Source organism: Octopus bimaculoides, chromosome 12 (genome assembly GCF_046866305.1).
Source record: "Octopus bimaculoides isolate indiv1 chromosome 12, ASM4686630v1, whole genome shotgun sequence".
NCBI classification, from domain to species: Eukaryota; Metazoa; Mollusca; class Cephalopoda; order Octopoda; family Octopodidae; genus Octopus; species Octopus bimaculoides.
The window spans coordinates 14521527-14546526 of record NC_142939.1 but is presented as its reverse complement, the minus strand read 5'-3'; the positions used below and the strand labels follow the sequence as shown (position 1 = coordinate 14546526).

Below are 25000 nucleotides of genomic sequence, written 5' to 3'. Positions count from 1 at the left end.
GGAATAATAGTTAAGAGAGGGATTATATCTACATACATATTTTTGTCTTGTTATTTTTATTAATATTTTTTTTTCTCTAAAACATTTGGTTATATACATACACATGTATTCATTTATATATAGATATATATATATATGTGTACTGTATATGTATATATATATATATATATATATATATATATATATATATCGTCGTTGTCGTTTAACGTCCGCTTTCCATGCTAGCATGGGTTGGACGAATTATAAAAGATAAAAAATGAAGTGGAAAAAGGGGGTTATAATATTCAAAAAGAGGGGGTGGTCATTTTGAGGGAATTTGGATACTAATAAAAATGGAACTGGTAAAATTTCATGTAAATCAGGAAAAATCATCATCATCATCATCATCGTTTAACGTCCGCTTTCCATGCTAGCATGGGTTGGACGATTTGACTGAGGACTGGTGAAACCGGATGGCAAATATATAATAATAATAATAATATCACATAGTAATTATAAAGATAATTAAAACAATTGGAAAATGAGTGGCTGTGTGGTAAGTAGCTTGCTTACGAACCACATGGTTTCAGGTTCAGTCCCACTGCGTGGCACCTTGGGCAAGTGTCTTCTACTATAGCCTCGGGCCGACCAAAGCCTTGTGAGTGGATTTGGTAGACGGAAACTGAAAGAAGCCCGTCGTATATATGTATATATATATATATATATGTGCATGTGTGTGCATATGTTTGTGTGTCTGTGTTTGTCCCACCACCACCATCGCTTGACAACCAATGCTGGTGTGTTTATGTCCCCATAACTTAGCGGTTCGTCGAAAGAGACCGATAGAATAAGTACTAGGCTTACAAAGAATAAGTCCTGGAGTCGATTTGTTCAACTAAAGGCGGTGCTCCAGCATGGCCGCAGTCAAATGACTGAAACAAATAAAAGAGTAAAGAGAAATGGTAGCCAGAAGTGAGATAAAAGAAATGCAACCTAACAGGATACAATATGGCAGCAGGTAACATATATATTTGTAGTGTAAGAATAATGATGATAAAATAATCAGAGAATGGTAGGACAATCTAATACACAAATCCCTTAGATTAAGTAAAATACAGGATGAATAAAAGAGGAAAAAATTAATTACTTATTATATAGAAAGGAAACTACAGGAAACTACATAGAAAAGAATGTATTTAAAAAATATGATTATAAATTCTTTTAGTCTTTCATTCTTCTACTTGTTTCAGTCATTTGACTGCGGCCATGCGGCAGCACTGCCTTGAACGGTTTTAGTCGAAGAAATCGATCCCAAGACTTATTCTTTGTAAGCCTAGCATTTATTCTATCAGTTTCCTTAGCTGAATTGCTAAGTTACAAGGACCTAAATAAACCAGCAGTGGTTTTCAAGCAATGGTGGGGTAGGGACAAACACACACACACACACACACACACACAAATATATACACCATTTTGAGTGTGGCCGTCGCCAGTACCACCTGACTGGCCTTCGTGCCGGTGGCACGTAAAAGCACCCACCACACTCTCGGAGTGCTTGGCGTTAGGAAGGGCATCCAGCTGTAGAAACTCTGCCAAATCAGGTTGGAGCCTGGTGTCGCCTCCTGGTCCACCAGTCCTCAGTCAAATCGTCCAACCCATGCTAGCATGGAAAGCGGACATTAAACGACGACGATGATGATGATGACATACACAAATATACACACACACATATACACGATGAGCTTCTTTCAGCTTCTGTCTACCAAATCCACTCGCAAGGTTTTGGTTGGCCCGAGGCTATGGTAGAAGACACTTGCCCAAGGTGCCACGCAGTGGGACTGAATCCGGAACCATGTAAGAAGCAAGCTTCTTATCGCACAGCAACAAAATGTAGACATTAATTTTAGTAAGGGGTGACAAACAAAATAAATAGTAATATTATCATACTAAAGTAACATTAAAGATTTAATATTTCAAGAGAGATTATAAAGTTTCACAGTATATAAAGCAAAGAGAAGATAAACCAAATCCTTATCAGTCAACTCATAACAGATAAGAGCAAACAAGCATTTGATTGTATTTCTGGCTAAGTTAATACAGGTGTGGAGGCGCAATGGCCCAGTGGTTAGGGCAGCGGACTCGTGGTCATAGGATCGCAGTTTCGATTCCCAGACCAGGCGTTGTGTCTATTGAGCGAAAACACCTAAAGCTCCACGAGGCTCCGGCAGGGGATGGTGGCGAACCCTGCTGTACTCCTTCACCACAACTTTCTCTCACTCTTACTTCCCGTTTCTGTTGTGCCTGTAATTCAAAGGGTCAGCCTTGTCACACTGTGTCACGCTGAATATCCCCGAGAACTACGTTAAGAGTACAAGTGTCTGTGGAGTGCTCAGCCAGTTGCACATTAATTTCATGAGCAGGCTGTTCCGTTGATCGAATCAACAGGAACCTTCGACGTCGTAAGCGACGGAGTGCCAACAACAATACAGGTGTAGTTAGTAAACTCTAAGTATAATAAATCACTAACAAGATAAATGTAATTAGAAGTAATAAAATAATATATAAAGGTATGGTAATATGCCAAGAGGGTCAGGTGATGTGCTACATAATAGACAGGTTGAAGTATCAATTGCCCAAAACATACTAAAGTTGTAAAGGTATATTAGACTAATCAAAATATAATTAACTAAACAGTAGGTCTGTTGGGGCCAGGAGGTCAGGAGATATCACTATATAATCACAATGGTAATATTATTCCACAGGCCCAGGTATGAAGTGAAGAGAGGGTATGGATGCTGTCATATGAGAGAAAACAGGGACTAGCTGATTAAGTAATGCCATTAAAAATATTTATTAGTAAAAGAATGGATGATTCTATGAAAACGTGAAACCCTAAGATTTAATTTGTTATTAATTAGGTGCAGGAGTGGCTGTGTGGTAAGTAGCTTGCTTACCAACCATATGGTTCTGGGTTCAGTTCCACTGTGTGGCACCTTGGGTAAGTGTCTTCTACTGTAGCCTCAGGCCAACCAAAACTTTGTGAGTGGATTTGGTAGACGGAAACTGAAAGAAGCCCATCGTATATATATACGTGTGTGTGCTTGTATGCCTGTGCTTGTCCCACCACCACCATCACTTGACAACCAATGCTGGTGTGTTTATGTCCCCCATAACTTAGCAGTTTAGCAAAAGTGTTCGATAAAATAAGTACTAGGCTTACAAAGAATAAGTTCTAGGGTCGACTTGTTCAACTAAAGGCGGTGCTCCAGCATGGCCACAATCAAATGATTGAAACAAATAAAAGAATTAAACTATTCTTTTTTACTTGTAATTGAACAGGTATAGCCTTGTCATATACTCTATCACACAAAGTTGGCTTGGGAATTGCCTTAAAGGTTTACATGTCTTTGGAATACTCGGCCATTTAGCAGCTGGGTGGTTAAGAAGCTCGCTTTGCAACCGTGTTATTTTGGGTTCAGTTCTACTGTACAGCACCTTGGGTGTCTTCTACTCTCACCCTGATCTGGTCAATGGCTTGTGAGTGAAATTGGTAGATGGAAACTGTGAGGAAACCTACCATATGGGCGCATGTGTGTGTGCATTTATGTGCGTGTGTATGTATGTGTTTGCACATCAACACATCACTTGATGACCAGTGTTGGTTTGTTTATGGCCCTGTAGCTTAGTGGTTCAGCAAAAGAATTCGAAAAAAATGAAAAAGCAGATTAAGTACCAGAGTTAAGTGTCAGAAAAACGTTTTAAGGAATTGCCCTAGCATGGCCACAGTTCAATGACTGCAACAAGTTAAAGACAACAAAATTAAAAAACCAAATATGCAGAAGAGACAGAACAACTTGACTGAACACTCATCATAGAAACCAATGGAGGACCCACGGCTAAATAATCCCACCTCCACATTTCCCCTTTTATCCCCCTTCCATTGCCCCTTCTTTCCCCTTTTTCCTGATTTACCATCATTGCCATATTCCATGAATAAACAACAAACAACCAAGAAAAGTGTGATGGGATGGGATGGAACCGGAGTTGTACTATTTACCAAGTTTGTTTAACAATCTGATGATTAGCTGGAATGGTTATCATAAATTAGTTAAATTTCATAACATCTGACAGTTGGTGTTAACTTAAAACAGATGGACAGCTTGATACTTCGTTAATTCAGGTTGATTTTTCTCCTTTTCTTGTTTTCTTCATTTTTGCATTTTTGTGTTCATTTATTTACTCTTTGTTTGTTGTTTTTATTTTGCTTATTATATCATGACTGGTTAATAAATTAGTTTTCTTCTTTATTTCTCGTTTTTTTCTATTTTCGTTATTTGTATTTTTTTTTTTTTTTTTTTGACTTTCAGTAATTCCCTGCCCGAAACCCCACAACCCCCAGCCTCCACCCACCCAAAACAGCAAAAAACGGATGAACTGCTTTTGCAAGGTTAAATATTTGGGAAAAATATTTCATTATCACTATAACTATCTTCATCATCATCATTATCAACATCATCATTACCGTTGTTCTAGAAGAAGAACTAGGTTGATAGAGGTAAAGCTGACAGTGGTGGTAGTGGTGGTGGTAGTGGCAGAAGTGTTGTTGTTGTTGCTGTTGCTACTGCTGCTGCTCCTGAGACAGTATTTAAGGTCCAGAGGCCCTTCCTATCATCAATCCTTTACTTGAAACAGAGTAGATCTGCCAGAAAAGTGTTTAATCCCATCCAAATCAAGCTTGATCAAACACAAGATTAAAGGATTAAAGACTTTTTTTTTTATTCACCCATATTGTATCTATGACCAATTTACTCAATGTATATTTCTAATTTTTAAGACAGGAGAATGTGATATGATGGAAATTTAGCTGCTATTTCTAGTAGTTTAAACCGTTTGATACCAACTCACCTGAGACAGCCCCAGGTTCTATTGTACAACAATCATGTTTTAGAGTGGAAACTAGAGTAGATACAACAGCTACAGTCACAACAGTGGCCACACATTATAACTGTGGAAAACACCACATCATAACAGTTCCAAACACCATTATAAAATTTTTTATTGTTTAACTGTTTTGCTATTCACACATTAACTTGAGGCTCAAAGTTATTTAAACTAAAACTTTACATGGACCCTTGAAATACTACCATGGATTTCCAATTTTCTATTTTGCTTGTATGGACCCCCCAGAAATTTTACATAGACCCCCAGGGTCAGAAGAACCCCAGCGTCAGAAGAACCCCAGTTGAGAATCACTGCTCTAAATGAATATTTCTGTAAAGAAACGCTCATCTCTCAAACTGGATGGAACATGTGGAAAAGGAAGACCCAAGAAAACATGGGACAATGTAATGAAGGACAATCTCAGGACATTGAACCTTTCAGATGAAATGACAAAGGACCAAGATACATGGTCCCTTGCTGTACTCAAGAAACCCTGTCTTCCACAACAGAAGTGTTAAGACCACTCCACTTGATGAAGAGGATTGGCCTGCAAGAGCCATGTGCCGGTGCCATGTAAAAAGCATTCATGTTGGTGCCATGCTGAAACGCTCAAGCGAAGCTATAATAAAAGCACCCAACACACACTGTAAAGTGGTTAGTGTTAGGAAGGGCAACCAGCCGTGGAAAACAAGTTAAATTAGACTGGAACCTGATACAGCTCTCTGGCTCTTGTCAAACTGTCTAACCCATGCCAGCATGGAAAATGGACGTTAAAGGATGATGATGATGATGATGATGTTTGAAATATCCTTTCTATTATAGGCACAAGGCCTGAAGTTTTGGGGGAGAGGACTAGTTGATTACATCGACCCCAGAATTTCACTGGTATTTAGTTTATTGACCCCCAAAAGAATGACAGGCAAAGTCAACCGTGGCAAAATTTGAACTCAGAGATGATGTTTGAAAAATGTTGAACAGCTTAAAGTCGCGTGAACAAATTCTTAAGAAAATTTTAATTAAATCACTTGACAAAAAAAAACAAAAAAAAACACAAAATTATTATAGCTAACGTATATATAAGTTTTACTTATGTGATTACTTGTATGTGTTTGGAATATGTAGAATCGGTTAGAAGTGTGTTTGGATGAAGTAGTGGCAGACGGCTGGCTGGCTGGCTGGCTGGTCATGATATATTGAATGTTTAAAACAAACCAGTTGTTACCTGCTTAACATACTCAAAATCTCATTTATATATATAGACTGGAATGTGTTTAGAAAGTAATAGAAGTGATGGTGGTGGCAGTGGTGGCGGTGGTGGTGGTAGTGGGAGCAGCAGTTCTTGTTTTCATTGTTAACAATTGTGGGCATTGTTCCTGTTGTTTAACCCAAGGCAAGACCCAATCAAGCAGACCTATGATCAATAATGTTCCAACCATAACATCTTTTTGTGTGTGTATATATATATATATATATATATATATATATATATAATAATAATAATATTAGGGATAAAATCCAAAATTACAGGTAAAAACTCAATTAAAATCAATTTATTAAAAATTAAAATTAAATTAAGTTATTATGCTTTTAATTATTAATTTTTCTATATGTGACTGGATTTTCATCGATGAGTTCATGAACCTTGGTTCTTTTCCCTAAAACTATATATATATATATATATATATATATATATATATATATATATATATATATCAGCAGCTATTATAAATTAGCCAATGTTCATATTTTTTTATTTAAGGTAGTAAGATGTGATTTGAGGGAGATATGGCTGCTTTTTCTAGCAGGTGAAGCAACCCCATAGAAGTTCCTTTGTTGACTGGTTGTTGTTGTTGTGGTGTTGGTGGAGGTGGTGGTGGTGTCTTTTAATTAAGAAAACATCAAGGATTTGACACTGGTGTCAAAGTAGAAACGAAAAAAAAAGACACTTGTATTAAACTAACAGGTGAAACAGTAGCTGCAAGTAGTTAGGGTGTTAGACATCTGATGCAAAAGGTCATGGGTTCAAACCTTGCCACTGACAATTTGGTTTTTATTGCAAGCATCATTGTTATTGCTTATGCCCATTGCTTTTGGAACCAACAAGACCCAAGACAATCCAACTGTACAGAGAATTGTATCAAATGAAACACAAAATATCAAGATATACTTCACTCTGAAAAAGGGGTCAAAAGTCCTCCCTAAGCCAAGGGCTTATAAGGTCAGATTCCCAGATTCTGTAGTGTACAGGATGGGGTGCAGAAAAGTTCCTGACTTTCGGTAAAAGAAAATACAGGAAGATCTGTTAATTATGATATTCTTCAACATATTCCCTTCTCAGATTCACATGCTTATTGCAGTGGTCCCTCAGTTTTTCTAAGCCCTATAAAAGAACTCAGAAGGTTGGGCATCCAGGCAGGCCTTTCCTGAAACCCTTAGAACCAGATACTTTTCAGTTACTCACCCCCACTCCTTCGTATATTCCCCACCTGGATGGGACACTGGTCTGTTGCAAGGTTGCTCATTTTTACTAGCTGAGTGGACTGGAGCAATGTGAAATGAAGTGTTTTGCTCAAGGACACAACACATCACCTGATCCTGGAATCGAAACCACAGTCTTACAATTGTGAGTCCAACACCCTAACCACTAAGCCTCCATATGTTTCACTCTAGATTGAGTAAAGGTGTTTAAAAACGGTGTAATAGTTTGGAGTGTGTGTGTGTGTGTGTGTGTGTGTGTGTGTGTGCCTATATTTGTCCCCAACCATCGACTGAGAACCAGTGTTAGTGTGTTTACATCCCTGTAACTGCAATTCAGCAAAAGAGACCAAAGACCATTAGAATAAGCACCAAGCTTTAAAAAAACAAATAATTACAGGTGTTGATTTGCTCAACTAAAATTAATCAAGGTGGTGCCCACCACAGCTAAAGGTTAATGAGTACAACAAGTAAAAGAACAAAAGAGTAACATTATATACATATTGTTGCTATTGTAGCATACCTGTCATGCCAGCTTGGATTATCTCAGGGCTAGAAGGCACGGAAGGGACAAAGCGGGCAGCCACACCACATGTGCAAAACACAAATAGCCCTTAACAGAAGTGATGAAAGGCATATAAGGAGCCCGACTGGCAGGACTCTTCCTCTTTTCCCTTTTGGGCTGTCAGGTAGCCAACTGCCCACAGCTAGGACTGCTAGCTCCCTTTCTTTGCTTCAGAGCTCTGCACATGGTAACACGATGCCTCTCTCACAGTAGGTACCATCTGACGATATTTTTGCTCACTCTGTTTTTGTTTAAACTGTACGTGCCAGAATGCCATAACATCTTGCGACGAATCTCCAGCAAAATAAAAATTGTTATATTTAGTGAGAGTTCATTTCTCATTTACATGCAGCCCACACCTAATCAGCACTTCACCAACCTAACAATGCAAACACTCATATACTCACTAAACTATTATGCAAAAGTTTCTAAGTCCAAAACATTGCTTTTTTCCAGAAAACGGAAAAGTTGTTTCACCATTCCATAGCAAAACCATTATACTACACTTCGACAATTTTTGATATCTTGGCACCTGAAGCAACTGGAGAAAGGATAGTTTGACCAAAAGAACCGGCTACTGCAAGCAAAAATAAATATTGGAAAAACCCACATTTGGCCAAATTTGGATATGACAGTTTAACATAATAGCAACGATGTATATACACACATATGTATGTATGTATGTATGTATGTATGTATAATGCAGTGTTGCAATCTGGCCATGTACACAATGCACCATTGGAGTCTAGACACATATACAATGCAGTCTGCAGTGAAAGTGAGTTGTATGGTGTGCAGTGTGACAGGTTAAATATGTCATGAGGGTGAGAGAAAAATTGAATAAACAAAATATGCCAAATGACACTGTGTTGGGGTGAAGTCTGTTAATGCCAGAATTCTATGTGAAGTAGGCTGACAATGTGAGTATTGCATATGGAGGTGAAGACAAACAGTGAATGTTCATTTCTCACTAAACTTACCCAGCCATTGCATCTTTTACATGCTATCTAAGAACCACATGTCAAACCTGCACTAATTTTATGAAAGAAGGCCTCAAAAGCAGACTCTAGTAAAGCCATCCTAATCTTGTCTTTTAACAACAACAACGAATAAAAAAAAAAGTGTTGTGGCAAGAGTATGACACCCTCTAGTGAGAAAAGATGGGACCACTGCATATAGACAGTAGCGGTCTGATGCAGTCGGCAGTTCATAGTTTGGTCTTTGAAGTCTAGGTACAGTTTACAGTTTGAGGGTGTTGGAAATATTGATTGTTGGTTCGTAAAAGATCGTTGGTTCATTGCGTGTTTGTTACTGCCGCTGTTTCTATTTTGTATTGTTATAACACTGTTACAGTGCATTCTTTATCATCGACAATATCAACCATACTACGATATTGGAGATGTAAGGATATAACATCTGGTGACAAGGATTTTCCAAAGCTCACATAGGTTATTTGACCATTTGTGAATCATACAAATTATTAAATCATGGAGAACCTATTAGCTGCAGCAATACAGCTTCAAGAGAAGCAACAGGAACAACAACAGGAGTTGCAGAAGCAAATATTACAACAGTTAACTGAGTTACAGACAAGGACGTCTAAAAATTCAGTTGAGCTCATTCCCACCAGACAGCATGGCGAACTCGATTTCTGAATTCATTCATAATCCAGAGGGGGGTATTACATTTCCTGCATACTATTGAAGGTATGAGAAAATTGCAAGCCATAACCAGATAAGGAGAAAGTGAGGCTATTACTACACAAGGTAGCTGCGGCCGAGCATGAATACTACTGTAATTTTATATTGCCCAGAAAGTCGAGTGAGATTGGTTTCCAAGAAACTATTGAATTACTATCAAAGATCTTTTATGACAAAAGTTTGTTATTTAACACTCGAATTATATGTTGGAATTTAACAAAAAATGACAATGATGACTTTATTTCATACACCGGAGTAGTCAACCATATGTGTGAAAACTTTAAACTTCAGGAACTCAATCAGGATATGTTTAAATCCCTTATCTACGTACAAGGCTTTACAGCAACCAAAGATAGAGAAATTTGGGCAAAGATTCTCTCAAAAATGGAGTAAGTGAACCAAGACTTAACTCTACAGACCATTGCAGAAGAATATCAAACAATGGTAAACCTGAAGCACGATGTGAAATAAATTCAAGAGAAAGATTCTGCAAAAATACAAATGTGTCGACCCAGAAAGTACAACCAAAAAAGAGTACCAGGCCCCAATCCATGTTATGAATGTGGAGGCCTACACTTCAGAAAAGAGAGTCCGTTTAAAAATCAAAAATGCTATAGTTGTCAGAAACTTGGTCACAAGAGCTCACATTGCAGGACAGGATTATGAGGATCGAACGCAAAAAGTTCTAAGGTAATTTCAGCAGAAAGTGAATGTGACACAAAAACAAGAAAATTCATAAAAATAAAAATAAATGGTGTAAATATTAAACTACAGTTGGATACAGGTAGTGATATTTCAATCATAAATGCAGACACATGGAGAAAATCAGGAAACTGAAGTTACATAAAACAGCGAAAATCGTGCATGGTGTGACAGTTGATAAATTACATTTCATGGGCAAAATGTGTACAGATGTCACATTTCAAGGAGAAACATGCAAAGCAAAAATATTAATTGTGGAGAATACAATCAATATGTTTGGTACAGGGGTTGGTTGGAGTTATTTGACTTATGGTACCTCCCCATAAGTGTCTACTGCAAAAACATAAATAGTTGTCCCGTTAAAAATAAATCATCGAAGGAATTGAAGAGAAAACTGAAAAAGTTGTTTCTTCTAGTACTATCAGAGGACTTGGGTCTATGTAATAAGACTGAAGCCTGCTTTCAAGTGAGTGAAAACACAATGCCTGTATTTAAATCAAAATAGTACCATTCATGGCAACTGAAATTGTAAATGAAGAGTTGAACAGACGAGAAAAGAGGAGCATCATCAAAAAGGTGGATTACTCTAAATAGACGGTGCTCATGGTGTGCATTAAAAAGAAAAATAACAAGATTAAGCTGTGTGGTGATTTCTCTACAGGATTGAACGACTGCTTAAAGACATGTCACCATCCACTACCAAATCCAAAGGACATTTTTGAAAAATTAAATGGTGGGAAAATTTTCTCTAAATTCAATGTTTGATGCTTATTTACAGATTAAAGTAAATGACAAATGCTCAAAGTCTCTAACAATAAAGATACATAGAGGATTGTACAGATATACCTGATTAAAGGTTACACCGGCAATATTTCAGTAAATCATGGACGCTATGTTATCAGATTGTGAATTTGCAATACCTTATTTGGACAATATATTGATTAAGAGTAATTCACGTGAACAGCACGTGGAGCATATAAAAGCGGTGTTCAAGAAAATTAAAGAGTATAGGTTTGTTTTGAGTGAAGAAAAATGCAAAATCTTTTGGCCTCAAATTAAATACTCAGGGCAAATAATTGATTAAAAAAATGGTAGATAGCTTGACCTATCGAGGGCAGACACAATAAAGAATATGCCTGCTCTGACAAATATACCAATACTACAAGCGTGTCTTGGCAAACTACTACCAAAATTACATTCCTAACATGCACAAATTAAGAGCTCCATTGAATGACTTATTAAAAAAAGGAGGTAAAGTGGAATTGGTCGGTTAAATGCCAAAACGCATTTGAAGAAAAAAAAATTCTAATTGCAGATTTGTCTCTAGCGCATTTCAATCCTGAAATGGACATTTTTGTAGCATCTGATGTTTCGGAGTATGGAATAGGAGCAGTTTTGCTACACAAGTATAAAAATGGAAGTACAAAACCAGTGATTCATGTTTTGTTCTCGCTGATAGTGGGAGAGAAAAAATACAGTCTGATAGAAAAAGAAACCCTATCGGTTATCTTTGCTGAGAAAAAATTTCACAGGTTTCAACATGGTAGAAGTTTTCTGTTACAAACAGATCATCGACCACTGCTATCAATTTATAGGTCAAAGAAATGGTTACCTACCAATACAATGAACCGACTACAATGTTGGAGTATAATATTACCTAATTACAATTTCAAAATGCAGTATATTCCATCAAAAAAATTGTTCATGTAGACTATCTATTAAAACTAATTCCTAAAAATATGGAATCACTAGAAGATACTGTGACAGCCACACTGCAGGCAGAAAATGAAACAAAAAGTATTATGACTAATGTTGTCCAAGAGCTGCTGGTCACTGCACAGGATATAAGAATGAAATCTGTAGGCAACAAAGATATTACAAAAATGAAAGAAGCTTTAAAATAAACAGAATAAAAATACAAATTCAAGTAGTTTCTCAATATGCAACGATATTCTAATGTGAACGCAAAGAGTTGTAGAATCGACTACATTACAAAAACGTGTATTGCAGCAATTTTACAGCAGACATGCAGGAACATTGAGGGTGAACGCTCTGATGAGGAGTTGCATCTATTGGCCAACTATAGACTGGGATATTGAAAAATTGGTGAGAACTATCGTTGACAATATCAACCATACTACAATATTGGAGGCGTGAGGCTATAACAAAAAAAGCAATCATTGTCTTGAGAAAACATCATTGCATTATATGTTCTTGAACAGGCTCACTCCAAATGTGAAGTTCCACTATCACTGAGGCTCTAAACTAGTGTAAGTCTCTCAAGGCTGGGACCACATCCTTAATATTTGACCCTTCCCTTCAAGACCAGAAAATATTTTAGACTCCAATGCCATTGAAGCACTGCACCTACATCTGGGATGGTGCTGAAAACACAGACATCCTGGAGTACATTCAGAGAAAGGATACTCAAACTATTGTATAAAATTACTCTGACACATTCAACCTCCGACCTGTAAGAGTGCCATCTTTTCTCTCTCTCTCTCTCTCTCTCTCTCTCTGCCTTTTCTGCTACGTCTATAATGGCTTCTCTCTCTGTTCCTCAGAGCTGGCTGGTTTTATATCTCTTCCACTCAAGTACTCCTGACCCACTTGTCTCATATCTTCTCTCATCACTCACATCCACCAGCATCAGTCTTTCCTCCCCAGGACATCACCCCTCATCAATCATGTTAACTTGTAACATCTGCAAAAGAATAACAGTATCAATCTTACCGGTCTCAGAGTTCTTACAAAGGCCATGAGAACAGCCCCTTTCTCTAGATGCAGCAAATAAAAGAAAGAAAATAAATCTGTTGGGTGATGTGTAGTTTCACAATGAGTATTCTGTATGAAAACATAGTAAAGGGTATAGCTGCTACCCTAAAAATGTTGTTCAGGGTAGACAATCCCCTTCCCTGCTTTTAACCATGATAGTGATTAGCTGTAGGTGCAGCTTGGCAGTCTCAAATATGTTCCATTCAGATATTTCAAACATCATCATCATCATCCTTTAACGTCCATATAATGAAAAGAAACATAACAAGTAACTGCAGAATATGTGGCGATGGATAAGAAACAATAAATCATATTATCTCTGGCTGCCCAGTCCTGGCTAAGAAGGAATATATTCACAGACACAACAAAGCTGGGACCTATATACACTGGAAGCTATGCCAACACTATGGAATAACAACAGAAAAAAGATGGTATAGGCACATGCCGGGAAAGGTCACAGAAAACGAGAAAGCAACCATACTCTGGGATATGCCAATACACACAGATAGAGAAATTAAGGCCAATAGGCCAGATATAGTTGTCAGAGATCATGAAGAAAAAAAATGCTTTCTAATTGATGTATCAATACCAGCTGATGACAACGTTTCCCTAAAAGAAATGGAGAAACTTTCAAAATACAAAGACCTGGAAATAGAGGTAACTTGAATGTGGAATCTAAAAACAGAAACAATTCCTATCATAGTAGGTGCCTTAGGTATGATAAAAAAAATATTCAAACAAATGCATAACAAAAACACCAGGACTTACAAATATATATAACATACAGAAAATTGCACTACTGGGCACTGCACACATCCTATGCAAAACACTTTCAATACAGTAACCATAAGAGCATCACAGCAAACCACAGCACATACCCAAAGCACAGAGAGCTGCGCTCGGTAGTGAAGTGAAAGCAAGCAAAAAAACAAAACTACTGAATAATAACAATAATAATGGTTTCAAATTTTGGCACAAGGCCAGAAATTTGAGGGGAGGGAATGAGTCAATTGCATTGACCCCAGTGCTTGACTGGTACTTATTTTATCAACCCTTGAAAGGATGAAAGGCAAAGTTAACCTCACTGGAATTAGAACCCAGAACAAAGACTGACAATATGCCACGAAGCATTTTGCCTGGAATGCTAACAATTCTACCAGCTTGCCACCATGACACTAGTTTAATAATGACAAACTTCTTTTCTACTCTAGGTACAAGGTTCGAAATTTGGGATGAGAGAGCCAGTTAATTAAATCAACACCAGTGCTTCAGTTGCTGAAAGGATGAAAGGCAAAGTCTTAGCGGAATTTGAACTCAGGACATAAAGACAGACAAAAATGCCACCACCCGGCGTGCGAACGTTTCTGCCAGCCTGCCACCTTACAATAATGACAAAACTGTTTTACTAAATGCTTCACTATTATTGAAATTAATTGAAACAAAAGTTGTGAGTGCTTTAACAGAAATATGGAGACAAAATGGTTAAGTGGACATATAATGAAATTTGAACCCTCATATTGTATTGCATGGCTACATTTATCTAATTACGTCATCACAATGGTATTCCAACCACGACCATCCCATCTCTTTGTTTTTGTTTTTTTTAAGTAGAGTGTATCTAGAACTAATCTTTCAAGTGTGTCACATGGTCTTGTTCATTTTCAGGTGAATTTGGCAGCAACCCTTTGTAATAGGGCCACTAAAATAACCAAAAGCTATTCCATTAGGACACGGCTCGTTCATTAGTACCGATTCTATAGAGTCTGGACGACTTTAAAACTATTCCCCTCTTCCTTACACCCTTAAATAATTTTTTTAAATATTAATTTCAATAAAGTGTAAACAAAATTCTTTTCTTTTGTTTATTTTAATGTAATAATAATATGAAAGTAAAGGATATCAAGCCAAAGAGAAATGGAAATGGTAAAGACCTCCTGGAATATAATAGTAAAATTCAAAGTGGAAGAGAAGAAGGGGAAAAGGTAGGGTCCAAATGGTCGAGTTATTAAGTTGGTAAACAACTTGCCAAAAACAAATTGATCATCATCATCATCATCACCAAAACCACCACCACCATCATTTTACATCCTCCATTAGACACACAAGGTGCAAGTGTGGCTGTGTGGTTATGAAGCTGGCTTTCCAATCATGTGGTCTTGGGTTCAGTCCCACTCTAAAGCACCTTGGGCGAGTGTCTTCTATAATAGCTCCAAGTTAACCAAGCTCCATGAGTGGATTTGGTAAGCCCCTTGTGTGTGTGTGTGTGTGTGTGTGTGTGTGTGTGTGTGTGTGTGTGCACGCGCGCGCGTGCATTCATGTGTACACAGTCTTGTGTAGATATTATGTGATGGTTGCAAACAAGCGTCATTGTCATATCAGCAAAGCGAGGTTGATCATTTACAGTCTTCTATGGGAAGCTTGTCTGACCATGCAGAAATATTACTTTGCTTAGAAATAGGTAAGGGTTGGCAACAGGAAAAGCCTCCAACTGTACAAATCTGCTCTCGGAGTGGTTGCCATTAGGAAGGGAAGGGCATACAGCTGTAGAAACCTTGCCAGATCACATTGGAGCCTGATGCAGCCTACTGGCTTGTCAGTCCCCAGACAAACTATCCAACCCATGACAGCATGGAAAGCAGACATTAAACGATGAAGATGATGATGATGATGATGGTGTGGTAGAAGTAATGCTCTTTTGTATTTGAGTTTTCTAGTTTCTAAGCGAGTTCCTTTTATTATTTCCTAAAACTTCTGCGATTTTTTTTTCATTAGTTTATTATTCGTTTAAGTAATGCAATAAATTTGTGTTCGATAAAAAATTACTTAATAAACATTTATATACTATAAAAGATATTAAATGCAAAAAATGCATTACTTCTGTGGTGCCTGGTATATCTAGTGCGTAGATATTTTTGTCACAGGAAAAAATAATTTCCTCCGTCATAAGATTTTTATACACAAAATTAGGAGTAATATTGTATATAAAGCTTATTTTTAACCTAAATCTGCAAAATCCAGAAAAACCCACAAGGATTTTAAGCCTGGCACCAGTATAGCTGTAATGAAAGTAGAGATAAGTGCCCTGTTTAAGCACGCTGTGACAGGATATCATGTTGTCATGTGACCCATGTGACTGCTTTAAATCACTCATAGCAAGTATTGTCATTTTAGTATATATGTGTGCATGCACACACACACACACACACACACATCTGTACACATACATGTACACACAAAGTATTGTTTATATATATTTTCATATACAAACATGCACATCTATACATACAAAGATATATATATATATATATATATATATATATATATATATATATATATATATCTTTGCACACATACTCACACACACACTAAAAAAATTTACAAATATATCCGTATACATTCTTCTATACACATCTATAAACACATACACACATACATGGGCATATCTGTAAACAAAGGTTCATACACTATGACCTACAAATACACATACACACACATACACATACAAACACAACGTACACAGACATATTCATAATTATGTATATACACTAAAAACACATCTGAAAGTACATTCCTATTTTCACATATATGCCTAAAAGTAAGCACCCAGACAAAACCCACAAACACATATAAAGACATGCACTGATGCACACACACAAAAATGTGCATTTATGCATACACACACACACATATATGTAAAGATAGGAACATTCTCATAAACATGCATATTTTAAATGAAATTCATACTTATATAAATATATATATATATATATATATATATATATATATATATCATCATCATCATCGTTTAACGCCTGCCTTCCATGCTAGCATGGGTTGGACGATTTCACTGAGCTCTGGGGAACCAGATGGCTGCACCAGGCTCCAATCTGATCTGGCAGAGTTTCTACAGCTGGATGCCCTTCCTAACGCCAACCACTCAGAGTGTAATGGGTGCTTTTATGTTCCACCGGCACAAGGGCCAGTCAGGCGGTACCGGCAACGGCCACGCTCAAAATGGTGCATTTTACGTGCCACCTGCACAGGAGCTAGTCCAGCGGCACTGGCAACGGTCTCGCTCGAATGTCTTTTCATGTGCCACTGGCACAAGTACCAGGAAGGCAACGCTGGGCACAGGTGCCATCACGATTTCGCTTTTTTTTATACCAATTATAAAAATAATTAAAAAAATATACATTACTGTACTGTTTCTACTTTGTGGATTTTCACCTATCGTGGAGAATTTTGGAACATAACACCTGTAATAATCCAGGGATTACTGTACATATATACCAAGGTAACCCAGAATTAACCGAATGAGCTGGCCTTACTAAAGATGGCTATGGCAATAGCCGAAACTGACCTGTCAGTTTAAGAAATTCTCGATTCGGTGTTCAGGGCAATTGCAGCCCCTATCAGAGTATATGTTACGTGCTTTGTAAAAGCATTGGAGCATTTTAGCTCCTATTTCTAGCAATATAGGTATTATCCACATCCTTAGTCAAGTTTAGTTGATGACTATAATTTTCTTTTGCGGTATAACGTTGCAAACAGCTGTTTTTATTAATTTTATATATGTATGTACATATGTATGTATACACACACACACACACACACACACACACACATAAACACACACACACACACACACATTTATGTGAGAGCGTCGATTAACACTTGCAAATATGCACCTGGACATATACTTACAAGCATATATTTTTTTGTATGTGTATAATTGCATATATGAATGTAGCTCCAAGTATATCTGGCTATGTATGTAGACTGAAATACTAGAACGTCATACATAGTGTTGGGTACTTATAAGCATAGATGTGTATGCATGAGTGTGTTAGTCTATACATGCTTGGATATTGAGGTTAAGTAGGTGTAAAACTGTAGTCATGTGTGAGTATATGCTTGTGTGTATGTGTGTGTGTGTGTGTGTGTGTGGTTGTGAAGTCTTGTTTGCTGGTCAGAAGTAGGTCATCTAAGACACTTCAACTGATGCTATTAGGCCAAGTATATCATGTTACAGGTTGGTCCAAGGCTTGAAACCCTCCTCAGCCCCACTCTCTTCTCAATCCACTTTGACCAGGGTCTGTTACTACTCCACTACTCCACTGCACTCCCTACCCCCTACCACCACCACCACCACCACCACCACCACCCCACTTCACAAAAAGGATCTTGTGTTTTTTATGTTTTTCATTCAAGTTTTAATCACTGCACTGCAGGGACAGATAAAGGTACTGCCTTGAAACAAATCGACTCCAGTATTTTTTCACTACTTATTTTCATGCCTGGCACCGATTCTCTTGGTATCCTTTGCTGAACTGCTACATTACAGGGATCTAAACAGGACAACACCAACTGTCAAACAAGAACAGGGAAAAACGCAACACAAAAAACACATATACATACATACATATGTATGTACACATATATATATAGATACATATATATATATATATGCATATATATATGTGTGTATATATATATATATATATGCATATATATATATATATATACACACACACACACATATATATATATACATACACACATATATACATAGATATATACAGATATACATAGATATATATATACACATATACATAGATATATATATACACATATAGAGAGATATATACATACATATATCGATACACACACACACACACATAGATATATACAGATATACATAGATATATATATACACATATAGAGAGATATATACATACATACATCAATACACACACATATAATATATATATATATATATATATATATATATATATATATCATGGATAAATGAATTTTCGTTTATTGACTTAATGTAATAAGTAAGTAGTATAAGTATTCGGTCTGGTTTACGACTAAAACTCTGTCTTGAACTGCAATTGAAAACATGTTGGTTTTAAGGCTGACTAGCAAAGATGGCTGGAAGTGGTTCACTGTAGAGCGGGTAGTTATATATTACATATTAAATATAGAGAATAGACAAGCAAAACATGTGGTATGACTTAAGAGCCTTTAATTTATAATTCAAATCTTGTGCAGAGTAGTTATAGTAAATAGCTAAGAGACTTTGGAGGCTTATTTATAATAACTACTCTATGTTATGTTTAGATTATAAATTAAAAGCTTTTAAGTCACACCACATCTTTTGCTTGTCATTTTCTATTTCTAATATACGTATATATATATATATATATATATTCAATTAGATGTTAAATAAGTCTCATTAAGGGATGGTATCATCCAATGAATTACTGGTTCAATGCCTAATAGTTGTTGTGAATAATAATATTCATAAAACAATAGGTTTATATATAAACCATCGTTTATAATCATTCAAAAGAAAGTAAGAAAATGGAGATATAGCATTTAGTAAAAAAAATTATTATCTGCAAAAATCAAACATAGTCCCTTACAGCTGTTTCAATTAAGCCTAAAAGATTAAACAGCAATTATTAAAATCATTATACTAGGCAAAATCTCTTCAGAAAAAAACCTAAGGGGCCTATAATGAAAAGAAGTCCGAGCATGACTATTCGTTTTTATGTGTATTTAGGACTACATTATCCAGTGTTTTTTCCTTAATTGAGCTGAGGAAGATTTCACTGCTATTTCTAACATGCCAAACTACTCCATAGGGGCTCACTTATGCGGTGTAAGAAGTGACCTTTATTCAATGACAGATCTGATTTTCTGCACACACACACACACACACACACACATATATATATTTCTGTATTACCCACAAGGGGCTAAACATAGAAGGGACAAACAAGGACAAAGGGTTTAAGTCAATTACATCGAAACCAATGCGTAACTGGTACTTATTTAATCGACCCACAAAATTGAAGGCTTTAAAAAGTCAAGATAGATAATATCCACCCATGAGCCACCATCAGTAATTTGGGTGATGTCTTCAAGAAACTTGATGAGCTGGCTACAGCAACTGGGGTTAGGGATAAATCCAAACTGTGAGGATTGAATAAGATTGAGTGAGTTCCAGAAATTCCAGGGTGTTTCTCTGACACGGGATTCCATCAGTTTTGCGATGCAGCAAGCAAGACTGACTGAATAGGAGTTGACATCTGATGTGTGATCACCCATTTCGAATAGAGGAGTGACACTGGCAATTTTCCACTGCAATGGAGTGACACACTTATTAACGCAGAATTGAAAGAAGAATGAAAACTGGTGCAAAAGAAAGAACTCGACATGTTTGGAAAGCAGGTAAGTAATACCATCAAGACAACGAGAGGCACAATTGCACTTATTCTTGAGGTGGCATCACTGTATTGCAGGCATAAATTTCACAGATGTTATAGAATTTGATGTCAGAGGTGGTGAAGATGGTACGTTTGGATTTTCAACAGTAAAAATGCTGGCATAGCATTCAACAATAAGTGCTGCGCATTCTTTGGGATTATCAGTAATCTGATCTGTGAGGGGAGTTACAAAGAGGGCCAACTATAGAATGAGGTCTCTGCTTCGCATGTACATATTTTCAAAACACTTTGCTATTAGGGTTGGTTGCTATACAATGATTATAACATGATCAGAGTCCCCTAAAGGCTCCACAGTAGTGACACTAATAAGTCTCAGAGGTAGTAGTAGTAAAAGAGCAGATCCAAAGCATTGTCACCTCTTGTGGTGGACTACTTGGGACCAGCTCAAATCCAGCACTAAATTGAGGAAATTACTTGCTATTTGCAGACACCGAAAAGTTTCCCAATCAGTCACAGGTTAATTGGAGTCACTAGCAATGAAAAAATAAGTGGCTATTTTTCTCGATGAAGTTCTAAAGATGTCAAAAAGCTGCGTCTTGGCGGTAGTTTAGGAGACGGTCAGCAATTCCCAAGTAGAAATGCTGACATGTTTATACAGAAAAATATCTCTTTTCGCGATTGTTTCAGATCATTGCAAGAATTTGTCAAAAAGTTTGAATAAACGTAGAACATTACACCACCCCCACAGCGATTAATGCAGTCTTTGCGAAACAAGTTGTAATAAGCCATGCTTCATCTCAAAGACACCATTTCTCCAATAATCACAATGAACCGGAATTTATGATAGTGTAGAGAGAAATGAGAATGTGTGGTATTCATGAATGTCGGAAGGTTCTTAACAACTTAAAACGGCTTTGACCGGTGGCCGGCAATCCAAAGCCAGCCGAGGACTTGGTCAGCCGAGTAGCTTATCTCTACTTGACAGCGATCGCTGCACTTTTGGCGCCCGCCACTATTAATGACATATATCAAAAGCTAAAAATAGTTGGTTAATTAGACAGGGTAGAATAAAGAAAAGAAAGACAAGTGGGGGGAGGGAGAGAAAGTAAAATAAAGAGAAAAAGAATGGGAGAGGGAGGAAAAAGAGGAAATAAAAAGAAAGAGAAAAAGAAAGTGGACAACAGGGGAGATAATAAGAAACACGGATATAGCAATTCACTTATCTCCCTTGCCCGCGACCACAATTATGTCAACGAACCAACGTTGATGGGGAATCCGCTGCTAGAAATAACAGCCAGATAACCCCCCCCCCCAACAAACTTTATCATCTAAAACTTAAAAGAAACACACACTGGTTAAAATAGTCCTATATAAAACTAAAAGAAATACCGACAGGATTGCACGGCTGCAATGTTTTTCATTGAAGTTTCTATGCATTTAGAGTTAACTCGAAGCTACACAACTATGTCACTAGGTCTACCGTAATTTGGTAAATACGGCTTCCTCATAGAGAAGAAAAAAATTAATGATTTTAAATATCATTGGTATTTCTAATATTACTGGTTAAAATAATTGCATGTCTAAGTTATTTGTTTTCATAAAATATTTAAAAAAACTTAATATACATTTGATTTATAGTTTACAAAGAAAGAATATTTGTGGGCGTTAGTGTTACAAAGGATCTTGTTCACGAAAATGTGTCTTATGTATCCTAATTCCTTTGGTTTGGTTTAAGCATCATTGCTGATGCCAGGCTGATTCACCACGCATTCATATACATACATACATACATACATCATACACTGATTTACCGTATTATACACACATATACATATATAGATACATGCACACACGTGTATACGCACACACACACACACACACACATATTTATATATATATATATATATATATACCACCCACATTGTGATCAATCAACTGTGTACGACATTATATATATACTATATATATATATATAAAAATCTAAATCTCAGACGATCAGCTTTGTGATTTACTTTCGATACCTCGAACCGAAGAGAGACCCACTGTGTAGTCGTTGGTATTGCAGAAATAGCAGCTAAATCTTCCCCGAAACCTTTTACGAAAAAAAAAGAAAAAATGTGTGGGAAGAACACATTTATGATTAGATAATCCCTGATATACAAACAGTTCGAACAGAGCTGTCCTGGGTCCAAACAACATGCCATAGTTGAAATCATTCTACGTATCACTTTATTTACGTGATCCAACATAACGAAACATTTAAATAGTCGCTCGACCCGCTAGAAATAGCAGCCAATTCTCTCAATCAAAGCACACCCTACTATCCAAAATAAAGTATAACCAGAAACAGAATGTAATGGTCACGGCTAGAAGAGCTTTGCCCATAGTTCTGCTGAATCAGTGTCGCCATAAGATTATAAAGAACTACAATAATTTAATAAACGTACCTACAGAGTCCATAATCAGTGTTCCTTGTTGAATTTAAACACAAGCTAAACAAGAGCCCGGAAGCCTTACAATCCGTAGGGACCTCTAAATAATTTATAAGGCATATGGTTTCAATTTTTGTGAGACTTTATAGTATAATATTTTTTAATCCTGACAAAAAGTGGGACTCCAAACTTAGTATATAGCTTCAGGCTACATACACCAAGTCAAAAATCTTGCACTAGTCTTAAGCACAACCACAAGAATCGTTACAATTATGATGCCTTCTCCACCTTTTGTCAATCTTTTCGCATATAATAAACATTAAGATAAAAATCCTGTTTCGCAAACTATTGGCGAGTTAAACAACAAATGTTGCACCTCAATCTTTAGACCATCGCAATTAACTTTGCTCAAAATACATGCAACCAAACTAAGTGAATTGAAGCGACGTAGAATTAAAAGTGTCAAGTTTATAAACACGTGCGACGGATTTGAACCCACGAACTATGAACTGGCAACTCAATAATAAAACCCACACACTTTATTTATATATGAGAGAGAGCTAGAAGAAGTAGTAAATTACCAACATAATGACACACAGAAACCGCCAAGAATTTATAGTTTATGGAGAAACATTTTCAGTCTGCAGGTCATTCCTAATTGACAAACCTATGCTAAAGGGCGTTCCACTCTCGACTATGTCAGGCATAGTGCATCTAGGACTATATTATCTACAATGTCCTTCCTTTTCAAGACGGTAGGATGATTTATGGGGAGGGGTTCCACTGCTATTTCTAGCGGGTCTGTTGAATAGAGTTGGTTTGAAGCTTTATTTAGTGATCACTTTTTTTTTCTATCAATCGCCCTCTTGTCGTTATCGATCCGTTCTGTCTGTTTATCTATAAATCAATTTATCTTTTTCTAATCCATTCCATGTATCTTGCCAATGTCAGCGAACGAAGCAAAGATAAAAGTTTTATAAAGTGACTTGTAGTGTGTTCTTTAAAGAAGAGAACATGAAAAGGAGAGAGAGAATGGCAACTCATTAAAACAGAAACCATATATCGAAATACATACACACACACACACACACACACACACACACACACACACACACACGACATAAATATATGAATAGATAGACATATAGACAATTAAAATAATTATAGGGTTTCTATTGACCACAGGATCCAGCAATGACCCTGAGCAAGGATTTTGTGATAAATATAAATATTTTTAAAAATGCAAAAATACAATTATTACCATATTTCATTTTATACAAACTTTAGAGGATAAGCAACTCACATTTCCATTTACAAACTAGATAGAGAGAGAGAGAGAGAGCTAGATAGATAGATAGATAGATAGATAGATAGACAGACAGACAGACAAATAGACAGATAGACAAACAGACAAATAGACAGACAGACAAATAGACAGACAGACAAACAGACAGACAGACAAACAGACAGACAGACAAATAGACAGACAGACAAACAGACAGACAGACAAACAGACAGACAGACAAACAGACAGACAGACAAACAGACAGACAGACAGACAGACAAACAGACAGACAGACAGACAGACAGACAGACAGACAAACAGACAGACAAACAGACAAACAGACAGACAAACAGACAGACAGACAAACAGACAGACAGACAGACAGACAGACAAACAGACAGACAAATAGACAGACAGACAGAGATAGATAGATAGATAGAGATAGATAGATAGATAGATAGACAGAGAGACAGACAGATGGACAGACAGATAGACAGACTGATAGATAGATAGATATACATGCATACAATGGAAATAGATGTAACAATAATAATACCTTTGTGTGCTGCCTTGGTCTCTTCCTTATGAAATTAAAATATCCGTCAAAAGCAGTTCAGTAAAAATCTAAAGAATACAGACATATACATACATACATATATATACATACATATATATATATATATATATATATATATATATCAGGCTATATCAGGGACACTTAATTTTTTTCGTTATACATTTTCCTGATACAACCAATAAATTCCATATCCTGTTATTGAAGTACTTATTGTTGTCATTGTTTATTCCCATCTTTATGTTTTGGTGGCTCTCTGGTTGGGGCGGATGTCTTTTCTGTGTGTGTGTGTGTGTGTTATGTATATGTATCTATCAGTGTATATGTATAATAT

At 36.7% G+C, this 25000-nt stretch overlaps 1 protein-coding gene across 6 annotated transcripts in view; it reads right to left on the bottom strand.

Moving 5' to 3' along the window:
* The window catches only part of LOC106874488 (phosphatidylinositol 4,5-bisphosphate 3-kinase catalytic subunit beta isoform), a 143359-nt gene that overhangs the window by 75563 nt on the left and 42796 nt on the right, over positions 1–25000 (bottom strand). Inside the window, exon 3 of one of the 6 annotated variants that reach the window (XM_089360822.1) lies at positions 24649–24716. The exons of 4 other annotated variants lie outside the window; for them this stretch is intronic. The gene's annotated coding sequence lies outside the window, so the exon portion shown is untranslated. Of the gene's footprint in view, positions 1–24068; positions 24192–24648; positions 24717–25000 lie in introns of those variants that run through there. One more of the 6 variants, XM_089360823.1, reaches the window with a different exon arrangement.